The 22,872-nt window shown below is 42.7% G+C and overlaps 1 protein-coding gene across 11 annotated transcripts in view; it reads left to right on the forward strand.

The window, feature by feature from the left end:
• zbtb38 (zinc finger and BTB domain containing 38) overlaps positions 1-22,872 on the forward strand; it is a 140,693-nt gene that overhangs the window by 14,878 nt on the left and 102,943 nt on the right. For 4 of the 11 annotated variants that reach the window (XR_006313481.1, XR_006313480.1, XM_043702815.1 and 1 more), the window contains exons 2-3: positions 7,207-8,105; positions 12,897-13,147. The gene's annotated coding sequence lies outside the window, so the exon portion shown is untranslated. The other 7 variants (XR_006313479.1, XR_006313477.1, XR_006313476.1 and 4 more) reach the window with 6 other exon arrangements.

Genomic DNA, 22,872 nt, shown 5'->3' on the forward strand with positions numbered 1-22,872 from the left:
GAGAGGCTGAACAGGCAGGGGCTGTTTTCCCTGGAGCGTCAGAGGCTGAGGGGTGACCTTATAGAGGTTTACAAAATTATGAGGGGCATGGATAGGATAAATAGACAAAGTCTTTTCCCTGGGGTTGGGGAGTCCAGAACTAGAAGGCATAGGTTTAGAGTGAGAGGGGACAGATATAAAAGAGACCTATGGGGCAACGTTTTAACATTGAGGGTGGAACGTGTATGGAATGAGCTGCCAGAGGAAGTGGTGAAGGCTGGTACAATTGCAACATTTAAGAGGCATTTGGATGGGTATATGAATAGGAAGGATTTGGAGGGATATGGGCCGGGTGCTGGCAGGTGGGACTAGATTGGGTTGGGATATCTGGTTGGCATGGACGGGTTGGACCGAAGGGTCTGTTTCCATGCTGTACATCTCTCTGACTCTATGACTAAATATTGCAGTGACAATTGCTCCCTTTTAATCTGTAGGAATAATTTCAGAATTAATGGAATCATGGGAGATAATCACCAATGCGTCAACTGTCTCCATAGCTCCAACTTCAATATTCGGGGATGTACACCATCAGGTCCTGGGGTTTTATCAACTCAGCCCCATTAATTTCTCCAATACAATCTTCCCACTAATGGGAATTTCCTTCAGCTCTTCATTCTCCCTCGCCTCTTGGACCTCTAGTTTAGGGAGACTTCTTGTATCTTCCACAGTGGAAAAAGCCAGAATGAAATCATTCAGCTTCACTGTTATTTTTCTATAAGTTATCGTGACTCTGCCTGTAATGGACTCATATTCAGTTCAGGTGAACCTATTTCCTTTCTCAGTATCTATTGAAGCTTTTACAGTCTGTCTTTTATGAACAGTGCACATGTCGCCCCAGCCACCAGTGAGTCCATGTATCTCCATTTAGACTGACCATCTCCAGGCCCTTTCCTCAGTCTTCAGCATGTTTCTTAAATTCACCACCATCAGTAAAGACTGTTTCTTGTTCCTCTTTGTCCCGGCAACTGCTATCCTTCTGGAATATTTGTTGATTTGTAGGTAGGCCTGTAACCTGATCTCAGGATTGGCTTTCTCTGCTCTCTTCCCCATGACAATAAGACACAACTGTTCATAAAGCATGGCTTTACCTCAACACCTCTCTGGGTCTTTCAGAGACTCAGGGACTACTCATGGCAAACTCAGAGACTGCTGTCATTATCTCCACATGAAAATGTCTCACTGCCTCTTCTCAATAAAACAATCTAATGCTTCCTTTGATGTTTTAATTATCAAACCAGTCAAGCCTAATGTGAGGTCACGTGACCTCCTGCATTTCCCTTAAGTTTAAAGCTACAGTCCTAAACTAAAATAGAATAAAATTGCAATAAGTTGAAACACAGAGGCCCGCTCATAAATTTATGTTAAAAGGGGCTTCAGGATATCAGAGGAAGCCCCTATGTAATCCTATTTTTTGACAAAGATGCTCTGTGTCAACAAAAATGAGAGCGCAGTGACTCAGGTTAAACACACGCACCAATGGGTTCAAACCCAGCTTCTTCAAAGCTGTTATTAGACTGCAGAATGGACCTCTCAAATTTAAATTTAAGGTTGATCTTGCTCTCTGTGCACCTTCTCTGCAGCTGTCACATTGTATTCCTCACTCTGTTCTATTACCTGAAGGCACTTTGTTTGGCATGCTCTGCCTGTATCGCTTGCAAAACAAAACTTTTCACTGTACCGAGGTACATAGATTCATGTGGCAATAATAAATCAAAGCAAATCAAAAACAGTAGAGGAGAAAGTGAGGACTGCAGATGCTGGAGATCAGAGTCGCGAGTGTGGTGCTGGAAAAGCAGGTCAGGCAGCACCCGAGGAGCAGGAGAGTCAATATTTCGGGCATAAGCCCTTCATCAAGAATTCCTGATGCTTTTCCAGCACCACACTCTCGAAATCAAAAACAGTAACTTGTTCACACCCAACAACTGCCTAACGTTTGTATGGCAAAGGCATTGAAAAACATCGGGAGTTAGCTCTGGAAAGATTCAGTCACTTTTTCCCCTATTGATGCAGTTAACCGGGTTTTCTGTATTGCAATGTGAAACCCCAGAGCAGCTTTATGGCCTTTGGCATTTCAGCTGGGAAACAGGTGGGTGAGCGGTTTGACTTTCATCAGATTCCTCAGCAGCATCAAGGAGATAATCTTCTTTTTCTTACCAAGATGGTAAAAAAAACTCTCAAACTTTGCTATCACAAGAAGCAGCAGTTTTTTGGTGCCATCGTCATGTTGGACACAGACTGAAGACAATGGCATATTCTGTGCTTTGCTTCCCATAATGATATATTAAAGAGTCATCTGGTAAAAGATGATTAAAAAAAACTCTAGTTGCAACAGTGTTAAAATTGTTTCTTGGTATGTACTTTCACAGGACATGAGCGAGACTATTGGGGAGCTGTTGCTGCAGCCTTTTCTGTGGTGTTGTTTTTATTCACTCATGGGATATGGGCCTGTCCCTAGTTGCCCCTTGAGAAGGTGGGGGTAAGCTGCCTACTTGAACCCCTGCAGTCCATGTGCTGTAGGTGGACCTTTAGGGAGAGAATTCCAGGACTTTGACCCAACAACACTGAAGGAACAGATATATATAGTCATAGAGTCATAGAGATCTTCAGCACAAGAGAAGGTTCCTTTGGCCCATCAAGTCTGCACTGGTCTAAAACAACCTCCAAATTATTTTATTCCCATTTTCCAACACTTGGCCCCAAGCCATTTATTCATTGGCATTCCAACTGTGTGCCTAAATACTTGTTAAACGTTGTGAGGCTTTTCGCCTCTACCACCCCTACAGACAGTGAGTTCCAGATTACCACTCCCCTCTGGGTGAAAAATAGTTTCCTCACATTCCCTCGAAACCTCCTGCCCCTTATCTTCAATATATGCTCCTGGTCATTGATCCCTGCACCAAGGGGAAAAGTTCCTTCCAGACTATTTCATCGATGCCCTTCATAATTCAATCCATCTCAATCATGTTCCCTCTCAGTTTCCTCTGCTGTAAGGAAAACAATCTGTCCAATCTCTCTACATTACTGGAACTCTCCAGCCCAGGCAACAGCCTGGTAAATCTCCTCTGCACTCTCTCCACTGGTATCACATCCCTCCTAGAATGTGGATTCCAGAACTGCACACAATACTATAGATGTGGTCGAATCAACATTTTATACAGTTTCAGCATCACCTCCTTTCTCTTAAACTCTACACCTTGGCTAATAAAGGCAAGAGTCCAGAGTGTGGTGCTGGAAAATCACAGCAGGTCAGGCAGCATCCGAGGAGCAAGAGATTCCTGATGCCCGGGCTTATGCCCGAAATGTCGATTTCTTGCTCCTCGGATGCTGCCTGACCTGCTGTGTCTTTGCAGCGCCACACACTTCACTCTGATCTCTTGCATCTGCAGTCCTCATTTTCTCCTAAAAAGGGCAAGAATCCTATATGCCTTCTGAACCACTTTATCCACCTTTCCTGCTCCATTAAGGGACAGATGGATATGCTCCTCAGGATCTCTATGATCCATGGTGCTTCCCAGGGTCCTACTGTTCATCATCTCTACCCTTGGCTTGTTTTAGATTTGCTAAGTTTGTCTTGTCGCAAATTCACTGTAATCTTATAAATCACGTCTTTGTAACAATGCAGACCTTAGCTCTCCATTGCTTTATGTTTTACAATTTATTGTTAAACTTGAAAACTATCACGATTGAGAATGGTTGCACAGAATCTGCCACTGGTTTCCACAACACAGGTGTTTTCTTATCAATCTGTAACAAACAGCATTGTTTATTTTCATGAATGTATTAAATAAATTTTTATTTATAGAGTCATAGAAACGTACAGCATGGAAACAGACCCTTCAGCCCAACCCGTCCATGCCGACCAGATATCCCAACCCAATCTAGTCCCACCTGCCAGCATGCCGACCATATCCCTCCAAATCCTTCTTATTCATATACCCATCCAAATACCTTTTAAATGTTGCAATTGTACCAGCCTCCACCATATCCTCTGGCAGCTCATTCCATACACGTACCACCCTCTGCGTAAAAAAGTTGCCCCTTAGGTCTCTTTTATATCTTTCTCCTCTCACCCTAAACCTATGCCCTCTAGTTCTGGACTCCCCTACCCCAGGGAAAAGACTTTGTCAATTTATCCTATCCATGCCCCTCATAATTTTGTAAACCTCTATAAGGTCACCCCTCAGCCTCCGATGCTCCAGGGAAAACAGCCCCAGCGTGTTCAGCTTCTCTCTCTTGCTCAAATCCTCCAACCTTGGCAACATCCTTGTAAATCTTTTCTGAACCCTTTCAAGTTTTACAACATCTTTCTGGTAGGAAGGAGATCAATTGCATGCAATGTTCCAACAGTGGCCGAACCAATGTCTTGTAGAGCCACAACATGCCCTCCCAACTCCTGTACTCAATAGCTGAAAATGTGTTGCTGGAAAAGCGCAGCAGGTCAGGCAGCATCCAGGGAACAGGAGAATCGACGTTTCGGCCATAAGCCCTTCTTCAGGAAACGTCAATTCTCCTGCTCTCTCGATGCTGCCTGACCTGCTGCGCTTTTCCAACAACACATTTTCAGCTCTGATCTCCAGCATCTGCAGACCTCACTTTCTCCTGTACTCAATACTCTGACCAATAAAGGAAAGCATACCAAACACCTTCTTCACTATCCTATCTACCTGAGACTCCATTTAGGTCTTATTTCATCAGGAATTGCGCTATAATCTCTGTTTTATGTACAGAAACAAAAATAGAAGTTGCTGGAAAAGCTCAGGAGGTCTGGCAGCATCTGTGGAGAGAAATTCAGTGACTCGAAACATTAACTCTGATTTCTCTCCAAGATGCTACCAGACCTGCTGAGCTTTTCCATAAACTTCTGTTTTCGTTTCGGATTTACAGCTCTGCAGTTCTTTTGACACAGAACGTAGAAAAGTGCAGCACAGAACAGGTCCTTTGGCCTACATTAGGTTTAATCCTAATGTAAAATATAGTAACTTCACCTACACACCCCTCAACTCACTGCTATCCATGTGTATGTCCAGCAGACACTTAAATGTCCCCAATGATTCAGCTTCCACCACCACCGCTGGCAACGCACTACATGCATTCACAACTCTCTGCGTAAAGAACCTACCTCTGACGCCTCCTTTATACCTTCCTCCTAATATCTTCAAACTATGACTCCTCAATCCGGCCCTGGGGAAAAGTCTCTGGCTATTGACTCTACCCAAGCCTCTCATTACCTTGTATACCTCGATCAGTTCTCCTCTCTTCCTCCTTCTCTCCAGAGAGAGAAGCCTATTCAACCTTTCTTCATAAGGCAAGCCCTCCAGTCCAGGCAGCATCCTGGTAAACATTTGTTGCACCCTCTCCAAAGCCTCCATAACTTTCCTATAGTAGGGCGACCAGAACTGGACACAATATTCCAAGTGTGGTCTCATCAGGGACTTGTAGAGCTGCAGCAAAACCTCGCGGCTCTGAAACTCGATCCCCTGTTAATGAAAGGCAAAACACCACATGCTTTCTTAACAACCCTATCCACTTGGGTGGCAACTTTGAGGGATCTATGTACTTGCACACCCAGATCTCTCTGTTCCTCCACACTGCCAAGAATCCTGTCTTTAATCCAATATTCAGCATTCGAGTTCAACCTTCCAAAATGCATTTATCCAGATTGAACTCCATCTGCCATTTCTCAGCCCAGCTCTGCATCCTGTCTATGTCTTTAGCTCAGCAGTCTGTAGAAATCCTTCCAACTAAGTGACAGCAGAACTAAAAGCTTTCCTGGGTCTGTGTAAACCCTGACCCCAACCACTCATGATTCTTTTGTTTCTTAAAATAAACACCCAGGTATAAATCTAAGCTGCTTGCTAACTGCCTGTCTACAGGAGACAGTTCAGAACCAGTGACAATACCTCCCTGCAAGAGTAATAGCACAGAACACATCTCTTAAAAGGCACAGTAGCATCACACCCAGCATACCAGCACTTCCTGTGGGTCTCTTTCCCCCCAAATGTCTATTTGACTAACTCAAGAAATTTGTATGCAGCAGGTCCAGCTTTCTTCTCCTTTGTGTGGGTTTCGATGTTTTATATTTCTATTTTACCGTTCACGATTCCTTTTAATTATCAGGTCACATCAGGGGTAACAAATCTAAATTTGCCATTGAAGTTTGAATTTTTCAAGTTAGGTTGTTGGTTGCATCAAGAGCTAACATTGCCATCACAAATCAGTATCCTCATAATTCAAAGCTATCCTGATTAACCATTACAAAGACAGAGAAAGTGTACTCATCCTTGTTTGGAATATTAAGTGATGAGTTAGAGAATTTATCAGTAATCCCAATGTGTTGTGTGATGTGCCATGGAGTGTTAGAATAACAAAATAATAAAACAATCACAGCCCACATTTTGGACATGTGATTAAAAAAAAATACTCAAACTGTGAATAAGGAAACAGATTGAAACTGGAAGCAGTAATAAACAAATGAACTCGACAATTCGCCTCACCAGAATGGCCGTGTAATCGCTCATTAGTACCAAAGATTGTAAAGCCCCTTGATAATGAATGCTATCCATGACGGAAGCTTCCAGCAAAATGATAAATTGGACAAGATTAGCTTTGACATTAAAGTTTGTCAGGAGGTTAAGCAGATTGACCAGAATCTAAATGCAGAGGATGAGGTATCGTCTATAAAAGGAACAAACTTGCTTAATGTTTTCACCTCCACATTTTTGTGATTCCTGGGACCATAGTTCCCTTTAAAAGTAGGAGCTTGCATATCACAATACTTGGTATTGAAGATGTGCTGGATTTTATATTGGAATAAGCTCCTTTCGCTTAACCTCTTTACCAAAGCTGTTTTTCCTTAATGGAACTCCCACAACTTAAATGATAAGTAGGTCAAGTCCCATACTAGACCAGTAAATGGAAGGCAGAGTCAGAGTCTAGCATGTGAAGGACAAGCATACAGTCACAACTTTGAAAGTTTTGGACATAGATAATCCATGTTATTCATCAATCTCTTGTTAATGTTATTTCCTAACTTCCCTGTGATGAAAAAGACCAACTTATTAAATGGAAAATGTGTACAGCAAAAACAGATTAAATCTTAATCAATGGATCTGATTTCTTCCATCAAAAAATGCAAAGTTTTCACCATGTTGTTTTTAATCCCTTCAGAACATTCACACAATGAATTCTGTGTACTGCTAAACCGTTCCAGAGAGTGACCAGCCCAGCCTGCGATCTTTGGAATTAGAAACTGAAAGGGGCTTTGTAACTTGTACTGAATGCTGGCCAGGAATAGAGATCAAAACAGAAGGGAGGAGGGAACGTTTACAACACATGTCAAAAAATGGCATTGCCCAATTGTTCAATTTATAAACATCAATAACCTAAAAGTGACTGAACAAATAACTTATTCCAACTGCACACAGCTGCAAGAAGTAAGTGTTGAGAAATGCAGTCAGAACAATCCAAGACCTACTGTTGAGCTGGGGACACTGTATATCATATGATTGTTAGTGCCTCTCTGGTAGGGCGGATGGTACAAAGAAACATGTTAATACTTTTCCCAAACTGTTGGTTTATGAATGTATTAGCTATCAGTACTGAGCCTGAAGTTTGTTCCAATAAAGGATCATTGAATTCTTGACTTAATCGACAATGCATTACACTCTCCTGCTTCCTGGGAAAGTCTGAATGCAAGCTAGGGGACGCCTGAGGGAGATTAGTCACAGATTATTGTCACCTTCCATTTATTAATGGAGGAAGAAGCTGAAAGTAGGTCCGAGGCTCACCCTGTCAGACCCAAGAAGTTTGTATTGGGAAAGAATAATAGGTGGGTTTCTGACTTTCAATAACAAATCATATTCGCACACAAGTGAATCATGATCATGGTATATTAACCTAGCAATTTAGTTAATTGTTAACTTAATTGAAGATCTGGTCATGCCAATGAATCAGACTTTAAAGTTGATTTCCACACCTGAATTAAATATTTAGTGGAACAATTGATCAGACTCGTCATGAACGATGATGTGGCACTAGTCACAACATTCTCATGGACGCAGAAACAGGTCAGTCAACTCCTCACCTCTCTAATGGTGCTGTTTTCTTCCATATGAGCTGGCTATTTGAAACAGAATCTCATCTGCAGGTTTCATGCCCTTTAACGTTCCTCAAATTGGACAATCCATCATTTCTTTATTTTAGTTTCACAAAGTACATCACTTCCACGCTGTTCATTTGAGTTTGATATACAACAAGTATTCATGTGTTTGCATGTCAATTGTTGCAATGGGTGTTACTATGCCCAGTAATTTTAGTTTTGTGCTTTAGTATACTTCCAAATTTTTAAAAAAACTTCATATACTCTGGAAAGTGGACATATGATCTTATCACTTATGCTAATGCGAATAGAAATGTAATTTTATTTTGTTTAGTGCTTTTACATTGTAAATTTGCATTATATTGATGGTTGTACATATTAAATTTTCGATTCTCTGGATAAGTAGGATATTAATTATATTGCTTTGCTTTGATCAAATTGTTTAAAGGGAGGTTAGGTATCCATTAAATGGACATTGTCGGACATAATAACTCTCCTAGTCTTTCAGTTGTTTTGATTCTGGTCTCTGATTCTCTGTCAAGATTTCAGGAATTGTGGAATTCCTCTCAGCCTTAATGTAAAAACTCACAGTACAGTACAGGAACAGGCCCATTCTGCCCCCCATGCTGCTGTTCTAAGTTAAGTTAAAAATCATACAACACCAGGTTATAGTCCAACAGGTTTAGAACAAAGAACATTACAGCACAGGAACATGCCCTTCGGCCCTCCAATCCTGCGCCAATCCAGATCCTCGATCTGAACTTGCCGCCTATTTTCTAAGGATCTGTATCCCTTTGATCCCCGCCCATTCATGTGTCTGTCAAGATACAACACACACAGACACTTCTACAAACCCATAACTCATGCAGACACTCTCTCATACACAAGCTCTCTCTCTCATATGCTGACACATTCATACACTCACACCCACACACAGACACCTATCCCTTTACACTCACACTCTCACACACACACATACAGCCCCCCCCGCATGCGCATACACACACATACACAAGTTTGTGGGGTGAACTTGTACTAGCAGAATTACATTTTTATTTTGCTCAAAAACTGCACGAATCCATGTAAGATTCTGTAAATCCCTTTTTTAGATTACATTAAAGTACATTACAGTGTGGAAACAGGCCCTTTGGCCCAACAAGTCCACACCGACCCGCCGAAGCGCAACCCACCCATACCCCTACATTTACCCCTTACCTAACACTACGGGCAATTTAGCATGGCCAATTCACCTGGCCTGTACATCTTTGGACTGTGGGAGGAAACCGGAGCACCCGGAGCAAACCCACGCAGACACGGGGAGAATGTGCAAACTCCACACAGTCAGTCTCCTGAGGCGGGAATTGAACCCGGGTCTCTGGCGTTGTGAGGCAGCAGTGCTAACCACTGTGCCACCGTGCTGCCCGTTAAAATCAGTCTGAACATTGGGGCACAGATAGTCCCACACTCGGCACCTCACACCTTCAGTGCATGATCTGGGCCAACATGGCACCCATTGTCACTTGAGAGTATAACTTTAAAAAAGTTCTACTATTTGCATATGAAAGAACTGAAACCAACATGCTCATTCTAAAAGATGAGAGACTTAACAAACAATCCAGGTCTTTTTTAATACATAATTTCAGTTCCATCACACTGTAAACTTATGTTGTAAATTCCGTGTCTTACAGTCTTATACTCCACAACCACCTGATGAAGGAGCAGCACTCCGAAAGCTAGTGCTTCCAAATAAACCTGTTGGACTCTAACCTGGTGTTGTGTGATTTTCATCTTAATTGATGCTATTGTTCCCGCCTCTACCACCTCCACTGGCAACGCATTCCAGACACCCACCACCCTCTGCATGAAGAACCTTCCATGCATATCTCCCCTAAACCTTCCCCTCTGACCTTGAACTCGTGACTCCCAGTACTTGAGTTCCCCCGGTCTGGGAAAAATCTTCTTGCTGTCCACCCTGTCTACACCTCTCATGATTTTGTAGACCTCAATCAGGTCCCCCATCAACCTCTGTCTTTCTAATGAAAATAATCCTAATCTACTCAACCTCTCCTCATAGCTAGTGTCCTCCATACCAGGCAACTTCCTGGTGAACCTCCTCTGCACCCTCTCCAAAGCATCCACATCCTTTTGATAATGTGGTGACCAGAACTGTACGCAGTATTCCAAATGTGGCTGAACCAAAGTCTTATACAACTGCAACGTGACCTGTCAACTCTTTTACTCAATATCCCATCTGATGAAGGAAAGCATACTGTATGCCTTCTTGACCAGTCGACTCACCTGCGTTGCCACCTTCAGGGAACAATGAACTTGAACAATAATCTCGCAAGGAGTTAAGGGATACGGGGAGAGTGCAAGTACGTGGTGTTGAAATGCCCATCAGCCATGATTGAATGGCAAAGTGGACTCAATGGGCTGAATGGCCTTACTTCCACTCCTATGTCTAATGGTTTTAACACCCAGATCTCTCTGTATGTCAATTTTCCCCAAGACTTTTCCATTTACTGTATAGTTTGATTTTGAATTGCATCTTCCAAAAAGCATCACCTTGCATTTACCTGAATTGAACTGCCATTTCTCAGCCCAACTCTCCAATCTATCTATATTCTGCTGTGTTCTCTGACAGTCCCCTTCACTATCTGCCAGTCCACCAATCTTAGTGTCACCTGCAAACTTGCTAACCAGATCAGCTATACCCTTCTCCAATTCATCTATGTATATCATAAACAACAGTTGTCCCAGCACAGATTCCTGTGGGACACTACTGGTCACAGGTCTCCATTTTGAGAGGCTCTCTTCTATTACTACTCTCTGAATCCTGTTTCCCAGCCAGTTCTCTATCCATCTAGCTAGAACAGCCTGGACCCTGTGCGACTTCACCTTCATCAGCCTACCATAGGGAACCTTATCAAATGTCTCACTGAAGTCCATGTCTATGATATCTACATCCCTTCCCTCATCAATCAACTTTGTCACCTCTTCAAATAAATCTAATAAGTTTGTAAGTCTTGACCTTCCCTGAACAAAACCACGAGCCCATTACTGATAAGCCCATTTTCTTCCAAATGGGTTTATATCCTATCCCTTAGTATCCTCTCCAGTGGTTTCCCTACCCTGACGTCAGGCTCACAGGTCTGTAATTACTTGGATTATCCCTGCTACTCTTCTTAAGCAAGGGAACAATATGTTTATTTGGAAGCACTAGCTTTCAGAGTACTGCTCCTTCATCAGGTAGCTGTGGAGCAGGATCATAAGGCACAGAATCTATAGCAAAAGATTAGTGTTTTGCAACTCAAATGATATATTGAACAAACCTAGATTGTTGTTAAGTCTTTCATCTTTTGGAATGTGTTCCAGATTTCAATTCAGTAATACATAAATCCCAGAATTTTTATAAATTCTGTGTCTTATGATCCTGTTCTACATGAAGGAGTGATGCTCCGAAAGCTAGTGCTTCCAAGTAAACCTGTTGGACTATAACCTGGTGTTGTGGGCTTTCGAACTTTGTCCACCTCAGTCCAACACCGGCACCTTCACATCACGTTCTAAATAAAGCCCATCTGTCTGTACATGGTTTGTATCCCTTTATTTCCTGCCTGTTCATGTGTCTAAGTGCTACTTAAACATTCTTCCACCTTGCTCTCCTCACAAGCCAAAACCATGACCAAATCTTTGTTCACTCCTCCCTATCTTTCAGTTTTCTTTTAACTCCTTGAAGAACCTCTTTAAATCATTTTTCTACGTTACAGGTAAAAATGGGTATGTCCTTCTCTATTGCCCAGTGTCTTATTCTTGTGCGCATCTTTTTAAAGCTCTAGACTAGTTTCACTTCTGTGACAATTTTTAAAAATGAGTGATTTAAATTTCCTGAGTCCGTAAACTTGCAATGATGGAAAGCTATTCCTATGATAGGCCACTTGGTGGAGTGTTACGTTTGGAGCCTTTTTTTTAATGTGGCTCCAATTCATGGACAGAGAAGCTCAACAACAGGGTGCGGTGGCTTGAGAGAGGTCAAACTCTCTTGGTTCACCCCTTCACTTGTTGGGGACAAGATTTCCAACACAGAAGAGGGCAAGAGAGATTCACAAACAGGAGAACTAGAGCAAATACCTGGTCTGAAATGTTTGTTTATATTCCTTAGAGCTGCAACTTAATATCGGTTACTTATTAGACAATGGCAGGCCTAATGTCCAAGTTGCAAAGGATATTGATTGATTGTGTGGCTCTCTCTCGCTCTCTCGCTCTCTCTCTGCAAATTGTTGAACATGTTTTTAAAATAAGTGCTATCAAATGTTTGGAGGATTAACCACTAAAACAACTCTATTGTGATGTTTTTTTCTCTGCATCAAGTATTCCTCCTCATTCTTGGCTTTTCATTTGCTAGAGTATTGCCCTACAAACAGGGGTCATGCTCAAAGTGTCTGTCCCCGTCTTCCCAATTGCATAATAATTCAGGCATTCTCTCTCTCTCTCTCCCTCCCCATTTCTCTTTTACTCCTGATGTCAGCAGCATTTCTGAGCTACTCATTGCTGCTAGTATTAGTTTATGTTGAGTCACAAACCTGTCCTTGTTTGAAGTCTGTCAACATAATCCCTTGTACTGAGCATTTTTTTTGTTAGCTGCTATATTTTGATTAAAAGCATTTTAAGTTGTTTAACACTATGGCTGGTAGTTTGAAAAAAATTACAACTGCAAATCTTTTCTATTTGCTGACATCATATGTATCCTCCTCCTTATCAGGAGAGATTTCAAGGACTGTGTGTTGGCCAAACCTTTCCAGGCACGCACGTAAAGAATGAAGTGTTGTCAGGTTGCTCTTCTTAAGGCCACAAAGGTTCTACTAAGCGGACAACATACAAACACCAAGAGAGAAGCTTGTGAATTGGGTCCTCAAATCAAACAACAACGAGGGAGAGACTCCTAAAGTCCTCGAGTCACAGAGCTGATCCAAAACTACTGGACAGGCTCGGTATTGTTTCATTCATTTTCAGGTAAGAGCTTTCACCCGATCACCTTCTGAGACGAGGGGTGTCTTAATAACTGAGACCAAGTTAATTCTGTATCGTATACAAGCTTAGAGATTTGAGAAAGGAACTTCTTAGCATCACTGCCTCACTGAATAAAATGAGACAATCAACAGTATGGGAATTTTTCAAAGAAGGTAATCATTGATTTTAACCTTTTATCTGCGTGGCCTGTCAGGCTCCATCATTTGTACAGAAGTAATCTGCAAAGTTTTCAAAGACTTGGGCATTTGTGCCCTTTCTGAGCTCAAAAGAGAGTACTGAGGAAAAAATATATAATTTAAAAAAAAAATTGTAGCTTTTTGTGTTTAGTGTTATTTAGCGCCAAACCTAGCAACAGTGTTCAGTGAAGAAGGAGGTTGGATGAATTCAGTGCAGCATCCTGCTTTTAAAAAGATGTAAAACAAGTGTGGGTAATTATCCCTCGGTGTTTCTATTAGTCTTTCACCAATAATTAGGAAAATATTGGAATCTGTGAACAGGAACAAGTTTAAAGAAATTGAGTTGGAATAATCCAGTAAATAGTGATGTTATGTTTGGAAGATGGATTACTGTTGAGGCACCCACTTTTTATAACCTACATCAGTAACCTTAATCTAAAAACAATATGGAAATTAATGGATAACATCAAATTAGGAGGGATATTCAAGAACAGCTGGAAATTAACAATGGAAGTGTAGAACAAAAGTAGAAATTATTGGAGAAACTCAACAGGTCTGGCAGCATCTGTGGGAGTTAAGATTTTGAGTCTGGTGACTCTTTGTCAGAATTCATCAGGTGTCTGGAAGGATCTACACTAAATTTACAAATTGCCAGAATCTGTAAAGACAATTCAATTCGGACAGGAACAAGGCTTTCAACTTTTAGAAAAATGAGAGACGTGCTCAATTGTGTTGAACGGATAGGAAATGCTGAAAGATCTGGGAGCGGCAGTGGACTTTGTTCTTGGCACATGCAATCATTTGCAGAATAGCAATCAACAAACACAATGAGGTATATCGTCAAAACAGTCAAAAGATTTGGGCTCCTTGCCGAAAGGAATATGTGGCTAGCATAGGGGTGTGAGACAGTAGCCATAGTCTCTATGAATATGAGATTGTATGGGTTTTGGTGTCAAAAAACTGAGTTATGAAGAAGTATGGAAAAAATGTAAAACTTATTATTTGGATTGTAATGGTGTGCAGGGGTATGGGGAAAAGGCAGGAGATTGGCTCTGGGTAATCGAGCTGGTGCTGGCACAATGGGCTGAATGGCCTCCTTTTGTGCTGTAATGATTCTGCGTGTGAGAAACAAAGCTCACTGCCAAATAATTTTAGTCCGAGTCAAATTCCGAAGCAGTCTTTATTCATACATTCTTGCAAGCCCGGGTGACCACAAAGTAGGCACACTGATCAGAAGATTACATTACAATTAATACAGTTCAGTTGAGTCTCTCGGTACTCCCCTTTTACCCCGTTGTTTGTTTTCGCTGTTGCGTGTAGCCGATCACAAGCTCTAGCTTCACACCGCCTCTGTTTACATTTCCCACTACTCTAAGCCTGTCGCGTCCCCCTCCCCGCCCCACTCATATTTATTTTTGCCTTACTTGTTATCTTGTTCATACTAACTCCCAAGTGCATGACAATTGCAATTGTCATGTCAATACATCTGTTTCTACCAGTTGACCACCTCTCTTTTTAGTTAGTTATTTCTTGGTATACACCCTCATGATTCTGCCTTGCAATTTCTGCAGAAGCAAGATGCAGCTACTTGTAGCTGTTTGTGCAAGCATATTTAGTTTAATATACACCCCCACTCATAATTCAGCCTTGTGCGATTTGCAGAAACAACATTTGCAAGCGCCTCTCACATGCGGAATTAGCCAAATGAGGAAACTAAATAAACACAAGTAAATCCTAAATGGAACAGCAAAGATTAATCATGAATATTGCTTCAAGTTAAACCATGTCAGCAGGACAAGAGAACACCGGTACACAAACTGGGCAAATTCAGGCTTGTGGTCAGGAAACATAGACATTAAAATTTCGAGTAGCTTCATGAGTAGGTTAATGGAAACGCAAATGCTGTGTAAGGTGTTAGTTCTGAATGGGATAATCCTAATACCATATCGAAGCTACCCTTACCCAGTCCCACATTCCAGTAGAAAATATCGCAAGGTCCCAGGAGTCTGGGAAAAATGCCAATTCCAACAGTGCAGATCTGATCCCCACAACAAGAAGGAATCACAGAGACCAAGAGAAAAGAAAAGCTTTGGAGAGAATTTAACACTTTAAGACACAATCAGTCAGCAGCGGAACCATAATTACTGACAGATTGCGGAACCTGTGGAAGTAACAACAGGGCACGCTCAGCAGGCTAAAGGTACAACTTTCCTCAGAAGATGGAAGAAGTCAGATGGGGCTCTGGGTTAAAAAAAGAGTATAGCCAGCCACTGTTGGATAAGGCTGAAGATAGCTGGAACTGAGAGGATGCTTTCCAATAGGCTGATATGTGAATGAAATGATGCCGAGTTATTCCGGTCTGCTAAGAGCTAAAATTGCAGGAAATCAATAAATTCTGTCTCTACCAAACAGGGACACAACATTCCAGATTGGTCATCTGCACAGACAGTTCCAAATAAGGCATACACTTGGCACAGAGACCAGTGTTTAAAGAGCCTGAGAAAATCCTTGCTTTTTCAGCAGAACTTTGAAGAATAACCCTGCAAGATGTACCCTACATCAGGAAGTGAGAAGACCTTGAAGAGTTGCAACCTGGTCATCTGCCAACTCTCCCGGGTAATAACATTTGGGGTTAGTTATGGAACCTTTTAATCTTTTATTCATTCACGGGATGTGGGCATCACTGGCTGAGCCAGCATTTACGACCCATACCTAATTACCCAGAGGGCTGTTAAGAGTCAAGCACATTGCTGTAGGCCAGACCAGGTCAGGATGGCATTTTCCTTCCCTAAAGGACATTAGTGACCCTGAGTAGTGAAAGTGAGTAAGCTGTCTCCAGTGTAGGGTGACCCCCACATCCGCGGGTCTGGTTACCACTGTTTCAGTTACCTGCATGCTTACCGCAGCCTGAACGTATTATAGGGAACGTTCCAGAACCAGGGACCAGGAGGCTGCTGGGAAGGTACGCTTCCCACTTAAATGAATGGGTATGCGGTTTCCGGCTTCTGCGGTAAGTCTTGGAACGTTTCTCCTGCAGGTGCGGGGTGGGGTAGTTAAGAATATTTAAGGACTTAAGAACATTTTAATGAGCTCTGTCTCCACTGTATCTTTATCCGTGTATGTACTGTTGTCTCTCAGAAATGGGCAATTTGTATACTGAGAAAAAGCCAAGGCCTTTGTGAAGGAATCCCTATAAAAAAACAACTCAATGCTCCAGAGAAACCGTTAAAGAATTTTCTGAAGGGAGAAGGGAATAATGTTGGCAATAATGTCAGGAAAAAGTGTGCAAAGCTGTGAAGGCAAAGAACATTTTTAAAAATTTCTTCTTCTTTCTAATGTGCATCTCAGCTTTGGGCCTGCAGGTTGCACAAAATGAGGCTTCAAGCCGAGGTTAAAACCCCCCTTAGATCAGGGCTGTAGAATCAGGAAGGCCCCAGAATTTATTTAAATTGAAACCAGTAAATTTTAAAGAAGCTTCATGGAAAATGTCTAGCAGAAAGAAGTAGAAGGAAAACCTGAATATTTAAAATGACCAGGACTCTGTAATTAAACCACAATTTCAGTATTGATTAATGTGGCGCTAGAAAAGCACATATGGTCAGGCAGCATCAGAGGAGCAGGAGAGTCGACATTTCGGCATTAGCCCTTCACCAGGAATGCTCCTCAGATTGTCTTGCTCCTCGGATGCTGCCTGACCATCTGTGCTTTTCCAGTGCCACATGTTTCGGCTCTGGCATCCGCAGTCCTCCGTTTCTCCACAATTTCCGTAGGCATATTTATAAAGGCCGTAGCTACCATTTTGTTTAAACACTTGTGCAAACCATTCAGTTGTGTGTTAGAGCCCTTCTGGGTATGTAAATGTTTGGTGTGAGTGTGGGAGAAAGTGCGTGATGTTTTAGATCATGAGAGGCTATGATCAGCATTCCCTCTGACTCCTTACTGGGCCTCTGCAGTCTGTGTGGGGCAGTGACAGCAAGGTATGTGGATGATGGGTGCATGTGGCTGGTGCTCTGAGATACTGTTGGTGCTGAGCAGTATGGTGTCCTCTCACATCCAGCACAGCTGATGTCTCCAGGTACCTGCCCTGACTGCCATGTCCAGATTTCTTTATCGTGGAGGGTGGCACGGTGGCTCAGTGGTTAGCATCGTTGTCTCACAGCGCCAGGGACCCGGGTTCGATTCCAGCCTCAGGCGACTGTTTGTGAGGAGTTTGTACATTCTCCCCGTGTCTGTGTGGGTTTCCTCCGGGTACTCCAGTTTCCTCCCACAGTCACAAAGATGTGCAGGTTAGGTGGATTTGCCGTGCTAAATTGCCCATAGTGTTAAGTGAATGAGTCTGGGTGGGTTACTCTTCAGAGGTCGGTGTGGACTTGTTGGGCCAAACGGCCTGTTTCCACACTGTAGGGAATCTAATCTAATCTTGTGAGTTTGATAAAATGGGAAGTGGTGGAGGGTCAACAAAGCAGTTAACAAGCTTTAATCGCCATCAATCGGCAACTCACTGCCCATAAGAAACGTAACTTGCCATTTGTGAAAAGACAGTCAGATTCTCCCATGTAAAGTTGGGCGTCACTTGACTTGTCCAGTTTTATCTCCAATCTCACCATGGCCCACATCACTCAGCCCCATGTAAGATCTGTTCTCAAAATCCCAAGAGGACAGACACTACCTTGATCAAGAGAGTCTGTTCACTATATGGTTACTCTAGAGAGGCACATAACACCAGGAACAAGCAAATACCTGATGCAAAATATCAACCAAGACTCTCTGGCCTAAACAATGATCAGGCATCACTAAGTGATGCTATATTTACAAAACACAAGATCACTTCCAGAAGATGTGATCAACTGAGGCCCATGTCATAATGGAACATAGCGATACTGTCCAATAAATGATTTGGAGATGCTGGTGTTCGAATGGGGTGTACAAAGTTAAAAATCACACAACACCAGGTTATAGTCCAACAGGTTTAATTGGAAGCACTAGCTTTCAGGGCACTGCTCCTTGATCAGGTGTAATATAAGATCATAGGGCACAGAATTTAGAGCAAAAGTTTACAGTGTGATGTAACTGAAATTATATATTGAAAATGACCTGGATTATTTAAGTCTCTCATCTTTTAGAATGGACATGTTGGTTTCAGTTCTTTCATATGTAAATCCCAGAACTTTCTTGCAGTTACATTCTCAAGTGAATTTTAACAATAGGTGCCATGTTGGCCCAGATAATGCATTGAAGGAGTGAGGTGCCCTGTGTGAGGCTGTCTGTGCCCCAATGGTCATAGAGTCATAGAGATGTACAGCACGGAAATAGACGCTTTGGTCCAACACGTCCATACCGACCAGATATCCCAACCCAATCTAGTCCCACCTGCCAGCACCCGGCCCATATCCCTCCAAACCCTTCCTATTCATATACCCATCCAAATGCCTCTTAAATGTTGCAATTCTACCAGCCTCCACCACTTCCTCTGGCAGCTCATTCCATACATGTACCACCCTCTGCATGAAAAGTTGCCCCTTAGGTCTCTTTTATATCTTTCCCATCTCACCCTAAGTCTATGCCCTCTAGTTTTGGACTCCCCGAACCTAGGGAAAAGACTTTGTCTATTTATCCTATCCATGCCCCTCATGATTTTGTAAACCTCTATCCCGCAGGTCACCCCGCAGCCTCCAACGCTCCAGGGAAAACAGCCCCAGCCTGTTCAGCCTCTCCCTGTAGCACAGATCCTCCAACCCTGGCAACATCCTAGTAAATCTTTTTTGAACCCTTTCAAGTTTCATAACATCTTTCCAATAGGAAGGAGACCTGAATTGCAGGCAATATTCCAACAGTGGCCTAACCAATGTCCTGTACAGCTGCAAGATGACGTTCCAACTTATGTACTCAATACTCTAACCAATAAAGGAAAGCATACCAAACGCCTTCTTCACTATCCTATCTACCTGCGACTCCACTTTCAAGGAGCTATGAACCTGGACTCCAAGGTCTTTTTGTTCAGCAACACTCCCTAGGACCTTACCATTAAGTGTATAAGACCTGCTAAGATTTGCTTTCCCAAAATGCAGCACCTCGCATTTATCTGAATTAAACTCCATCTGCCACTTCTCAGCCCATTGGCCCATCTGGTCCAGATCCTGTTGTAATCTGAGGAATACACCTCTTCGCTGTCCACTACACCTCCAATTTTGGTGTCATCTGCAAACTTACTAACTGCACCTCTTATGCTCGCATCCAAATCATTTATGTAATTGCGGCACTCCACTGCGTCACAGGCCTCCAGTCTGAAAAACAACCCTCCACCACCACCCTCTGTCTTCTACCTTTGAGCCAGTTCTGTGTCCAAATGGCTATTTCTCCCTGTATTCCGTGACATCTAACCATGCTAATCAGTCTCCCATGGGGAACCTTGTCGGATGCCTTACTGAAGTCCATATAGATCACATCTACTGCTTTGCCCTCATCAATCTTCTTTGTTACTTCTTCAAAAAACTCAATCAAGTTTGTGAGACATGATTTCCCACGCACAAAGCCATGTTGACTATCCCTAATCAGTCCTTGCCTTTCCAAATACATGTACATCCTGTCCCTCAGGATTCCCTCCAACAACTTGCCCACCAGGTCGCAGGTAGATAGAATAGTGAAGAAGACGTTTGGTCAGACTGTTCTAAGCTTTAAAAAAGGATTTACAGAATCTTACATTGATTCATGCAGTTTTGGAGCAAAATAAAATGTAATTCTGCAAGTAAAAATTCACCCCACAAACCTGTGTGGGCATGCGTGGTGGGTATGAGTGTCTGTGAGAGAGCATGTATCTATGAGTGTAAAGGAGTATAGATGTATGAGAGGGTGCGTGTGGGAGTGTATGTGTAAGCGTATGAGAGTCCGCGTGAGTGTATGGGTCTGTAGGAGAGTGTAGTGCAGTGGGGTCACCTGTAGTGTGACATGAACCCAAGATCCTGGTTGAGGCCCTCCCTATGTGTACCGAACTTGGCTATCAGCCTCTGCTCGGCCACTTTGCCTGTCCCGAAGTCCACCTTGGAGGATGGTCACTCGAAGGTCTGAGGTCGAACTTTTTCATAACATGCTCAACAAGTTCCAACCAGTTCAAAAACTATTTCCCTTCACCAAATTCCTGCTGACTCTGCCCAATCAGAGCATTATTATCCAAGGGTCCATTTATCCCCTCCTTTAGATTGGATTCCAGACTTTTCCCCAGTACTGACTTAAGGTTAATAGTTGTGCAGTTCCCCATTTTCTCTCATTCCCTTTCAATGATGAAGTAACATTTGTTATCTTCCAAACTGCAGGAATCATTGCAGCCTCTCTAGAATTTTGAAAGAGTACTTCGTGTTGGTATTCACCCAGAAGGAAGATGTGGAGGATAGTGAGATGTGGGTGAAGCATGAGCATTTTGAAGTTAAGAAAGAAGTGGTATTGGGTATGTGAAGAGCATTAAGATGGATGAGGCCCCTGGGCCCTATGGTATCTACCCCAGATTACTGAGAGAAGCAAGGGAGGAGATCACTGGGGCCTTGACCAAGATCTTTGCATTTGCTACTGTAGAGGTCCTGGAGGACTGGTGAGTAGCTAATGTTGCTCCTCTGTTCGAGAAGGGAAATAGGGACAATCCAGGAAACTACAGACTGGTGAGTCTCACACCGGTGGTTGGGAAGTTATTGGAGACAATCCTTAGAGATAGGATTTACGTTCATTAGAGTCAGCGTGGCTTTGTGTAGGGCAGGTCATGTCTTACTACCTTCATTGAATTTTTCGAGGAGGTGACTGAGATAATTGAGGGAAGAACAGTGAATGATGCTGACATGGATTTTAGTGAAGCTTTTGACAAGGTCCTTCATGGTAGGCTCATCCAGAAGATTAAGATGCATGGGATCCACAGTGATTTGGCTGTGTGAATTCAGAACTGGCTTACTTATATAACACAGAGACTAGTGGTGGAAAGGTGTTTCTCTGGCTGGGGATCCATGACTAGTGGTGTTCCTCAGGGATCCATATGGGGGCCTCTGCTGTTTATGATGTATAGAAGTGACTTGGATGAAAATATAGATGGTTGAGTTAGTGAGTCAGCAGATGATACAAAGATTAGTGGAGTTATGGATGGTGTGGAAGATTGTCAAAGGATACAATGCGATATGAATCAGTTGCAGATATGAATGGAGAGATGGTAGATGGAGTTTAACCCAGGTGGGAGATGCTGCACTTTGGGAGATCAATTGTTAAGGAAAAGTATATAGTTACTGGCAGGACCGTGAACAGCACTGTGTACAGAGGGATCTTTGGGTTCAAGTTCATAGCTCCCTCTAAGTGGATACACAAGTAGATTGGGTGGTAAAGAAGGCATATGGCATACTTGCCTTTATTGGTCGGGGAACTGAGTACAAGAATCAGGATGTCACGTTGCAGCTTTATAAAAACTTGGTTTGGCCAAATTCCATTCCAGTTGCCACATTATAGGAATGATATAGGGGTCTTGAAGATGGTGCAGAAGAGGTTTATCTGAATTAGAGGGTATGAGCTATAAGGAGAGGCAAGACAAACTCGGAATGTTTTCTCTGGAGCAGTAGAGGCTGAGGGGAGACTTGAGAGAAGTCTGTAAAATTGAGAGGTGTAGATTGGGTTGACAGAATCTTTTTTTCCCCTGAGTTGAAAAGTCTAATACTCGGGGTATCCATTTAAGGTGAGAGAGGAAGTTTTTTACAGAGAGAGTGGTAGGAGTCTGGGGTGTTGTTGAAGGTAGATATGAGCTGAAAATGTGTTGCTGGAAAAGCGCAGCAGGTCAGGCAGCATCCAAGGAACAGGAGAATCGACGTTTCGGGCACCAGCTCTTCTTCAGGAAAGGGCTGAAGAAGGGCTGGTGCCCGAAACATTGATTCTCCTGTTCCTTGGATACTGCCTGACCTGCTGCGCTTTTCCAGCAACGCATTTTCAGCTCTGATCTCCAGCATCTGCAGCCCTCACTTTCTCCTCGAAGGTAGATATGACTGGAGCATTTAAGGAGGTTTTAGATAAGCACATGAATCTGCAGGGAATGGAGGGGTATGGACCAAGGGCAGGCAGAAAGGATTTAGTTTAATTTGACTTTAGGTTTGACACAACATCATGGGCCAAAGGGCCTGTTCCTGTGCAGTACAGTTCCACACTCAATGATCACTAATACATCCAGTTTCTTTCAGCATTATTGAATGAAAAATTTCAGGTCTTGGGGGTTACTCAATCTGCAGTCCAGTTTCTTACACAACCTTCTTATGAACGCTTCTTTCAAATCTTTGGTTTTTCTTCTGTCTAGTGTCTGCCCTTGGATGTGTGATTCTGAGATTTATTGCTGCATCTTCAATGAAGAGAGACAAAGGCATCATTTAGCTTCTCTGGTATTTCTCTACTCCCCCGCTGCAAACGTGTCTAACCCACATTCTTCATGGCCAAACATTTCCTTCATATCGAAGGCTTTTTTTTCTTTCTCATTAATTTATATACATTGTATTTTTCTTTTTTCATATCAATTTTCTTGGT

The sequence above is a fragment of the Chiloscyllium plagiosum genome, chromosome 13 (assembly GCF_004010195.1).
Source record: "Chiloscyllium plagiosum isolate BGI_BamShark_2017 chromosome 13, ASM401019v2, whole genome shotgun sequence".
NCBI classification, from domain to species: Eukaryota; Metazoa; Chordata; class Chondrichthyes; order Orectolobiformes; family Hemiscylliidae; genus Chiloscyllium; species Chiloscyllium plagiosum.